This window comes from Mus caroli, unplaced genomic scaffold (genome assembly GCF_978045245.1).
Source record: "Mus caroli unplaced genomic scaffold, Mus_caroli_1 scaffold_5, whole genome shotgun sequence".
Taxonomy (NCBI): Eukaryota; Metazoa; Chordata; class Mammalia; order Rodentia; family Muridae; genus Mus; species Mus caroli.
Genome location: NW_028227260.1, coordinates 145611769 through 145622018, shown reverse-complemented (window position 1 = coordinate 145622018; position 10250 = coordinate 145611769). Strand labels below are relative to the sequence as shown.

At 43.2% G+C, this 10250-nt stretch overlaps 1 pseudogene; it reads right to left on the bottom strand.

Moving 5' to 3' along the window:
• Positions 1–1588: 1588 nt before the first annotated feature.
• LOC110287074 (BCL2/adenovirus E1B 19 kDa protein-interacting protein 3 pseudogene) lies at positions 1589–2689 on the bottom strand (annotated as a pseudogene).
• Positions 2690–10250: the final 7561 nt, after the last annotated feature.

Below are 10250 nucleotides of genomic sequence, written 5' to 3'. Positions count from 1 at the left end.
TCTCGTGGTCATGTGGAAGAGAGCAGAGGTTTTGTCAGCTTCAGAATCCACAGCTCTCTAGGCCCTGGCCACGAGGGTAACTGTTGGCAGGTTGCCTCTTAAATGTTGTCTCCTGGGCTGGGGGTTATGGGCCAGTTTTATAGTGCTTGCCTAAAATGGGAGAGGCCCTGGCTTCTATACTCATGACTGAAGAAAACAAAAAACTAGCCAGGCACCCTCTCATTGTTGGCAGCAGAACCAGCCTGAGCTGATTGCAAAAGGTGCAGGTTCCTAACGGGCCATCAGGTGATCAGGCCAATAAACATGATATGTGTCTGCAAAGGAGATGCTTGGTAAGCCTCAACACTGTGAGCAGTGACAGCTGTATTTGTCTATGTCCTGGAAATAAATGTACAGTTTTCATGCACTGAGTTCCTTTCTTTGCCTATAGAGAGGTGAGTTTTCAAAACCCGCACACATTAGCCTAGGTGAAGATGTCAGTGGCAACAATACTTTAAAAAAAATACGATTATTTTTATTCTTTGATAATTTCATCATTCTTTATGTGTGTTTGTGTGTGACAGGTTCTCACTCTATAGCTGGCCTTTAATTCTCTAACATGATCCTACTCACTCAGCCTCCCAGTTGCTGGAATTACAATGGTTTCTAGTGCGTGCACACATACAATTAGAAATAAATCTTTAAAAGCAAATACAAGGCATGAAGGGTCTAAGGATGTAGCTCAGTGATACTGTATAGCGTGTACAAGGTCCTGCATTCTATCCTCAGCACACAACCATACAAAAAACCCCAAATCCAAGATCAACACTGTGTTGTGTAATCTGTAATTTTTGCATGTGCTTTTTCAAATTGTGTGTATATGTTGCTATAATTTATATTTAATGGCAGTGTTATAGTTTAAAAATGTGAAAGCTGCTGGTCTGGAGTATGCACTTGTTTTGGTTTTGCTTTTAAAATTGCATATTGTAGAGGCACTCTCATGCCCATGGTATGACATGGGTGGAGGTCAGAGGATAGCTGTGAAAGTCTGTTCTCTCCTTCAACCATGTGGGTCCTAGAGATTAGATTGAATGTACATGGTCAGGCTTGGTGACAAACATCTTTACCTGCTGAGGCATCTCACTTGCTCTTGAGCATATATAGGGTTTTTTTGGGGTGGGGTGGGGTGGGGGGAACCCTTTAATGATTTTAATATCACTTACTCATTCTTTTGAAGTGTAAAGTGTCTTAACTGGATTATGATTACAGATCTTTTTTTTTCACCCACCCACCACTACAGATCATTTTTAAATACACCCTTGCTACTATATAAAATTATTTATACTATTTATACCTAATATTCAAAGAAATTTACTAGTAAATGCTACAATAGGCATCAGTCTGACCTGCTTATTAATTGATCCCATAGGTATAATTATAGGTCATGATAAGAGTCCATTCTGTCTCACTAAATCAGGAACACTGCATTTACAGAACAAATAAACACACATAGTGCAAACACCCAAGGACCATGCTAGCTCTTCAATTAGCTGTCGCAGCTCATACACGAATCCTCATTGTGTGAGCAGAAGTCAGATCTAAATCTTCATCAGAAGGTGCTAGTGGAAGTTGTCAGACACCTTCCAATGTAGGTCCCCAAGCCAATGGCCAGCAGATGAGACAGTAGCAGAGATGGAAGGAAAACCTTCAGAAAGTATGCTGAGAAAATGCCCCCTTTCTTCATAACACTTGTGTTTCTCATGCTGAGAGTAGCTGTGCGCTTCGGGTGTTTAAAAAGCAACTCCTTGGGGGGAATATTTTCTGCCGAGTTGACTAATCCCATACATATCCAATCTGAGTTTTTCTTCAAGATACTTTCAAGTTCTCTTCTCTCAATATAATCTTTCTCGGAGTGCTGTTTTTCTCACCAAAGCTGTGGGTGTCTATTTCAGCTCTGTTGGTATCTTGTGGTGTCTGGGAGTGAGGTGGGCTGTCACAGTGAGAACTCTTGCAGTTACTTTGTCCAGATTCATGCTGGGCATTTCAGCAGTATATTTTTTCCCCCATGTCACCATTATAAATAGAGACGGGGGCTGGAATGCTGCTCCCATTCCCATTGCTGAAGTGCAGTTCTACCCAGGAGCCCTGAAGGTTCTTCTCCCAGCTCTGTAACTTGGTGGCTCACCAAAGGAGCCTGAGCCCAACTGTGACAGGCCTGGGAGGCAGTCACTGAGAGGTCGCAGGGCAGCCTGCGCCGCTTAGCTCTGGATGTATGCTTTTAGACAAAGTTGACTTTGGGGGCTGGAGAGAGATGGCTGAGTGGCTAAGAGTGCTTGCTGTGGAAGCATGAGGACCTGAGCGCTGATCGTCAGAACTCTTGTGAAATTCTGGGCACAGTAAATGAGCATGCCTATAATCCCAGTGCTGTTGAGGGCATGGGGACAAGAGGATTACTGGCACTGTCTCTCTCCCTACTGTATTATTTCTTACTAATAGTTTAAATTTGACTCTCCCCTTAAGTTCTTTAGTGTGTGTTAACCTAAGAATGAAGCTATTCTCTTATCAATAGCATTATTGAAAATCAGGGTATCTATAACTGTTAAAATACTATTATTTAAAATATACTCTTTGGGGGCTGGAGATTGAGCCATGCCTAACATGTACAAACCTTGGGTTTGGTTTGATCCCCAGCACTGCATAAAGCAGGCATGGTAGCATATGACTGTAAGCACTCCCTGCCCTGGGAAGGTGGACGCAGGAAGATCAGAAGTTCAGTGGACTGCTCAGTGGTTATAGCCAGTTCTTGGCCAGCTGGGCTACATGAGGCCTTGTCAAAAAATACAAAAAAAGACGTTCTGGTCTAGGAGTGTGGCCTAGTGGTAGAATTGCCTAGCATATATAAGGCCCTGGGTTTCATCTCCAGAACCAGACACACATTTTTAAAAGTTAAAAAATATATATACTGTTGAAATATCAATGACTGTGAACTATTTGTTTTTAAAGTAGCCATTTTCCTAGTGGTAGAAAATTAAATTCCTAAATCTTGACTTGTCTTCATTTAGTCACAGTGCTCATAACTCTAAGCCTGTTCATTGACTTTAATGTTTCAGAGCAAACTGATTCTTTGAATGTCTTCCTTTCCAAACGTGAGAATCTGATGAAGTCAGAAATGTTATTTGCTCAACTGTGCATTGTGGCCATGGAGACTGAGTAAAGACCACTAGAGTCCCCTTGGGCAGGTCTCTGTGTTTGGGTAGCTATGGAAGTCTACAGCAGACACACAGCCTAGGTTCCTGAGGAATGAGGTGTTGCCTTGAGAGTAATGTCCTTTCATTTGGAATAGCCTCAAAACTTTGCTCTAGTTCTGCCTAGGTTAGGTGGCCAGTTTTAAATGAGTATTTATTTTGATGCATTTTTGAACAAATATCAACACTAAAATAGCCTCCTGGGAGACAGAGTTTTGCAGACATACCTACTCCAATAAAATTCTGGGAATGTGGGAGCTACTTATTGCCAAATAGACCCAGAGATGACTGAATGATAGCATTTATAAACTCTTGGGAGATCAGAAAGTGAACCTTCGTCATTAGGAATTCATTAAAGCCTGTCCTGTGTGGATGAAGCCCTTAGTGAACATGTGCTATTGACACTAGCACAGCCATGTCAAGGACCCCAAGGCGGGCCCCCAGACCCACAGGAGTGGCAAAGCCCTCCCCAAGTGAGGCTCAGAGGGATGGCAAGGCCTTTCTCAGGGGTCTGAGTGTGAATGTTGGCAGTGTGTGCAGAAAATGTCCACCATAGCCTCTTCTACCACCCAAAAATTTACAGTCTGAAGACTGCTCCCCTGCAAAGACTGCCCCTACTGAGATTAGCTATACCTGTCCCCTTGATCTGTATACTGTATCCAATAACCTGCCTCTCTGTTCAACTCTCTATAATAAATATGCCCAGCTTTGGGGTATTGAGGCTTCTCCAAGTATGTGTCATTTCTTCATTCCCTCACCACCCTATTCAGGTTAATTGCTGGATCCATGTAAAGGGGCTGCACTCCCCTCAATCACTGGCTAGTTATCACTTTGATAAATGTTAACTAGGTACCATAGGTTCTGCTAAGCAAAACTGTATGTAGCAGTCAGGATGGGACACATTCTGCTGCAGTGACAATCAGCCCCTGGGGAAAAAACTCACCATCTTACTGTAGTGTATTTCTTGCTTATGGTATATAGCCAATGAAGGCTTATTAGGGGAGTCAGTGTGGTACTTCCTCCTTGTAACTACTCAGACTCAAGTATGGTTACCAAAATACAAAGCTTCAACATTCCAAGCCACAGGGAAAGGGAAGTTGGTAGAATTAAGTATTCTTTCTAAATGTTTCCACACAGCTGCCCTGTGTTGATGTTGTGTGACAGACTTCCTGGGTAGATGCAACACACACAGGTCTACTCAACCCAGATAGGGATCCCACAACACACCAAAGTGCAGATATCACCAAAGTCCAACTTGGTGAACCTATGAGTTTGATGGGTGTCACTTATAGGAATATGGGTGAGGGGTTACTTATAGGAGCAGAAATAACTCAACAACAGCTGCATCACCAAATCCTACCCCAGCATTGTGACAGCTCATAAAAGTTGGAAACCTGCAGGCAACTCAACAGGTTGGAGGGTGTCCTTTCCAAGTGACTCAGTTTGTCTGAGCCTCTTCCAGGACCTGGGCTTGTCTATCTGTTCCTAGGCAGTCGAGCTGATCTCAGTCTTCTTTGTAGTTTGATTCCACTGAGAGCAACTCTCAGCAGCTCTTCACTGTTTACTCTTGGAAGGAAGGGACCTCGTGAATCTGGTCAGTTCTAGGAACTTCCTAAAGCTCTTTTGGTTTGTTTGCTTCCTCTCTTAAGGAGCTTCCCTGCAGGATGAAATGTTTCAATCAAGGAGGAAACTGCTACACGACAATCGATGCTCATATAAAAGAAACTGTACTTATTAAGACAAGGAAGTAGGGTCCCTCATGTGTCCAGGAGAAGAGAAACCAGACTATATATAAACACAACAAAGCATAGTGTTGGTGGCTCTAATTTTGTGGCTCATTCAGTAGAGTACGCCTCAGAACGTCCTGAAGGAAACTGCAGGAATGAAGCTCCCAGGAAGGCTTCTGAACAGCATTTGCACTAGCCAATAGTGATGCTATGATCTCTTTCTATTGGCTCTTTCAAGAATGGGAGAGATGCCAGGCATGGTGACACCTGCCTGTTAAAGGGACCTGCATACAATGGGGGCTCCCCCCCCAAAAGAGATCCTTTATTGAGCAAGGAAGAAAAGTTAAGGTGGCTGCTTTCTGGCTCAGGCAGAAAACAGGAGCAAATGACTTTGCAGGTCATTTTTAAGAGGTGAAATTTTTGCAGGTATAATTTTTAAGAGGAGGAAAAAAAAGGAGGTCTGTGTTAGAATGGGTTATGATGCAGTAGTATATTTTGATTGGGCATGTTAAGTATGTGAGCCAAAGGCTTTTAATTGCTGGACTTTGGGTAGCCAGCCTCAGGGATGAGTTGGGCATCAGAAGGTGTTTAAATAAAGGAATAGACCTAGCTTTAGGGATATAATTTATGGTTTACAAGGGAGAGAGAAGGAGGACAGGGGGAGGGCTAGGCTTGCCAGTATGGTGTTAGCCAAGCCCAAGACTGCTAGAGCCCTTCACCTGTTATCCCAGCACTTGAAAAGCTGTGGCAAGATGGTTCAAGGTCAGCCAGGCTACAAAGTGAACTTGTCTCACACAACAGAAAAGGGTATATCTTGGAGGAGTTACGGAGAAGAATATGGAGGAGATATCAGAATATATTCTATACTCGTACAGGATTCTTAAAGAATAAAAATATATTGAAATCAAAATATTAAAAATGGGTAAAGACAGAGTTCATATTTTTCCTTTAAAAAGTGTTTTCCTGCTGGGTGTAGTCTCTCTCTCTCTCTCTCTCTCTCTCTCTCTCTCTCTCTCTCTCTCTCTCACACACACACACACACACACACACACACACACACACACACAAATACACGACTTTAATCCTTGTATTTGGGAAGTAGAGGCAGGAAGATCTGTGTGAGTTTCAGGCAAGCCTGGTCTGCATAGCAAATTTCAGGTCAGTCAGAGCTACAGGTCCTGTCTCGAAGACAAATGTTTTGCAAGCTCAGTGATAGCACTTATCTAGCATGTACAAGGCCCTGGGCTACACCCTCGGCTCTTACAAATGCTTTTCATACACACACTCACTATACAATAACTAACTTTCCAAAGTTTGATCTTTGGAAAAGGTTCTCAGAGGGAATGTCTATAGGTGCTTTTCAAAATAGTTCCTTGTGTTGGCCTCCCAAGATGGTCAGCAGCGCTCACTCTCCTCTTTGTCAGGTCAGCCCTATACTTCCTCCAGAGGTAGGCCTGTCCTTACTGCCAACTTCCCTCCTTCTGCAAGAGAGAAGACTCTTTTCTCTTTTGTTTTTGGCCAAAGTTGTCCCTGACCTCTGAATCCCTAGCAGTCCGGAAGAGCCGGGAATGACACTTTTCCAAAGGGGTGGTTAAAGTGAGAGAGAGAAAAGTAGGGCAGCCAGCTGTTGCTGGGAGGGGCTGTTGGCAGCATTCAAGGCCCCAGCCTCCATATAGGCCTCACCCACTTGCCTGGAACTGCCAAAGTGTCTTTTCTGTTTCCCAAACCAAACTGGCAGTGAGGAAATTTTTTCTCCTCTTTAAAAGCCAGCCTCTGAAGCTCCACCCAGGAAACTGCAGTGTCTGGAAAGTCATGCCTTCTGCAGCGCTCTACCAGAACATCACACAGTCCTGCTGTGTGGCCACCAGAGGCAAGACTGTTGATTTTCTAGTCTTTTCTCCATCCCAGTTCTACAATACTTAAAATTTGCTGCCCAGAGCTGCAAGGATAACAGTGAAGCCAGTCAGCCTAAGTTACATAGATGGACGTATTTCTCTACAAATAGTAGGGAGGAATCGCCTCTCATTAACATGTTCCAAGTACAATCAATGTTTTCCTCCTTTCTGTTGTAGCCCCTCTCTGAGAATGTCTGCAGGTTCTACTTAGAGAGGCCTTAGTGAGCTTTCTGTTCACAAAAGGCCCAACGGCTTCACAGCACAAAGAATATCTTTTAGGATGACAGCAGTTTTTTGTTTGTTTGTTTGTTTGTTTGTTTGTCTCAGGAAGCAGGGACTACTGAACTCTGTCATCCTCTATCTGTCCTTACATCTTCTACTGGGCTACTGGGTGCTGGGGCAGGCACACCATTATATTCAGCTTTCAGGGAACATGGGGGGGGGTAGGGGTGGGCACAGTCCATGGATCATCTAGATTGTATGATGTTTTTTTCAATTCTGGGGGTGGAACTCAGGGCCTCATATATATTAGTCAAGCTCTCTGCCACTGAACCACACCCACAGCCCTGCTTTTGTGTCACAAGCAGCAGCAGGAGCTGCTTCCCCTTGAGATGGCCCTCCTTGTCCCTCCCTGGCTGGGTTGATTTGAGTTTTCATCCAATTCTCTTCTCCCTAACACACCACACACAATCAGCCCCTGATCTGGAGGAGCAGTCTGGTGTTTGCTTCTCTGTGGTTTGAGGTACAGGCCAGAGTGAGGCCTGGCCTTTGGTCTCTTCCCTCCCCACCCCCAGCCAACTTCAGTTCCTGAATGAAAGCGACCTCTGTTCCTTCTCTTTGTGCTCCAGGCAAATGAAATTGAAAGGCACTCGCAGTAACATACAATTTTGAAGGGCATTCCCTTGAAATTTTGCTGACTTTTAAAACTGTGTTCCTAAGAGGAGAAAACGAGTTGTTTATAGCCAGACTGAGTTCCACAAGTCTAACCCCCACAGCAGTCCAAGGAGGCTTTTTCTCCATCCTTGCCACTGGTGGTGGTGTACCCTATTGGCCTGTAAATAGCTCCTCACACCCCACTCTTCTGTTGTGGTTTTGAGAGATTTTTTTTACTTTTTGCCCAGGCTAGCTTTGAATTCAGGACAACCCCCTGCCCCAGTCCCCTGAGTGCTGAGATGACAGGCATGAGTCACTCACTGTACCTGATTCTTATCACCCACTTTTGGTACATTAGTGGGTCATGGAACTAGTAGATGCTACCAGTCTTAAAACAAACAAACACCAACATTGCTCAGTGTAGCTCAGTGGTATCGTATCCTTACCATGTGGGAGGCTGTGGACTCAGGCCTCAGCAACCCCTTCCCCCCTTGTCTTGCTTCCTTTTCCTGTTGCTGTGATAAAGTAGTCTGATGAAAGCAACTTAAGAGAGAAAGGCTTGGAAAGATCAGGAATTCAAGGCCCACACCTAAACATGATAAAAGCAATCTACAGCAAACCAGTAGCCAACATCAAAGTAAATGGTCAGAAGCTTGAAGCAATCCCTCTAAAATCAGGGACTAGACAAGGCTGTCCACTTTCTCCATACCTATTCAACATTGTACTTGAAGTCCTAGCCAGAGCAATTCGACAACAAAAGGAGATCAAAGGGATACATATTGGAAAAGATGAAGTCAAAATATCACTTTTTGCAGATGATATGATAGAATATATAAGTGACCCTAAAAATTCCACCAGAGAATTCCTAAGCCTGATAAACAGCTTCGGTGAAGTAGCTGGATATAAAATTAACTCAAACAAATCAATGGCCTTTCTCTACACAAAGGATAAACAGGCTGAGAAAGAAATTAGGGAAACAACACCCTTCTCAATAGTCACAAATAATATAAAATATCTTGGCGTGACTCTAACTAAGGAAGTGAAAGATCTGTATAATAAAAACTTCAAGTCTCTGAAGAAAGAAATTATAGAAGATCTCAGAAGATGGAAAGATCTCCCATGCTCATGGATTGGCAGGATCAACATTGTAAAAATGGCTATCTTGCCAAAAGCAATCTACAGATTCAATGCAATCCCCATCAAAATTCCAAATCAATTCTTCAACGAATTAGAAAGTGCAATCTGCAAATTCATCTGGAATAACAAAAAACCTAGGATAGCAAAAACTCTTCTCAAGGATAAAAGAACCTCTGGTGGAATCACCATGCCGGACCTAAAGCTCTACTACAGAGCAATTGTGATAAAAACTGCATGGTACTGGTATAGTGACAGACAAGTAGACCAATGGAATAGAATTGAAGACCCAGAAATGAACCCACACACCTATGGTCACTTGATCTTCGACAAGGGAGCTAAAACTATCCAGTGGAAAAAAAGACAGCATTTTCAACAAATGGTGCTGGCACAACTGGTTGTTATCATGTAAAAGAATGCGAATTGATCCATTCCTATCTCCTTGTACTAAGGTCAAGTCTAAGTGGAGTAAGGAACTTCACATAAAACCAGAGACACTGAAACTTATAGAGGAGAAAGTGGGGAAAAGCCTTGAAGATATGGGCACAGGGGAAAAATTCTTGAATAGAACAGCAATGGCTTGTGCTGTAAGATCGAGAATTGACAAGTGGGACCTCATGAAACTGCAAAGCCTCTGCAAGGCAAAAGACACCATCAATAAGACAAAAAAAACCACCAACAGATTGGGAAAGGATCTTCACCTATCCTAAATCAGATAAGGGACTAATATCCAATATATATAAAGAACTCAAGAAGGTGGACTCCAGAAAGTCAAATAACCCCATTAAAAAATGGGGCTCAGAACTGAACAAAGAATTCTCACCTGAGGAATACCGAATGGCAGAGAAGCACCTGAAAAAATGTTCAACATCCTTAATCATCAGGGAAATGCAAATCAAAACAACCCTGTGATTCTACCTCACACCAGTCAGAATGGCTAAGATCAAAAATTCAGGTGACAGCAGATGCTGGCGAGGATGTGGAGAAAGAGGAACACTCCTCCATTGTTGGTGGGATTGCAAGCTTGTACAACCACTCTGGAAATCAGTCTGGCGGTTCCTCAGAAAATTGGACATAGTACTACCGGAGGATCCAGCAATACCTCTCCTGGGCATATATCCAGAAGATGTCCCAACCGGTAAAAAGGACACATGCTCCACTATGTTCATAGCAGCCCTATTTATAATAGCCAGAAGCTGGAAAGAACCCAGATGTCCCTCAACAGAGGAATGGATACAGAAATTATGGTACATTTACACAATGGAGTATTACTCAGCTATTAAAAAGAATGAATTTATGAAATTCCTAGCCAAATGGATGGACCTGGAGGGCATCATCTTGAGTGAGGTAACACAATCACAAAAGAACTCACACAATATGTATTCACTGATAAGTGG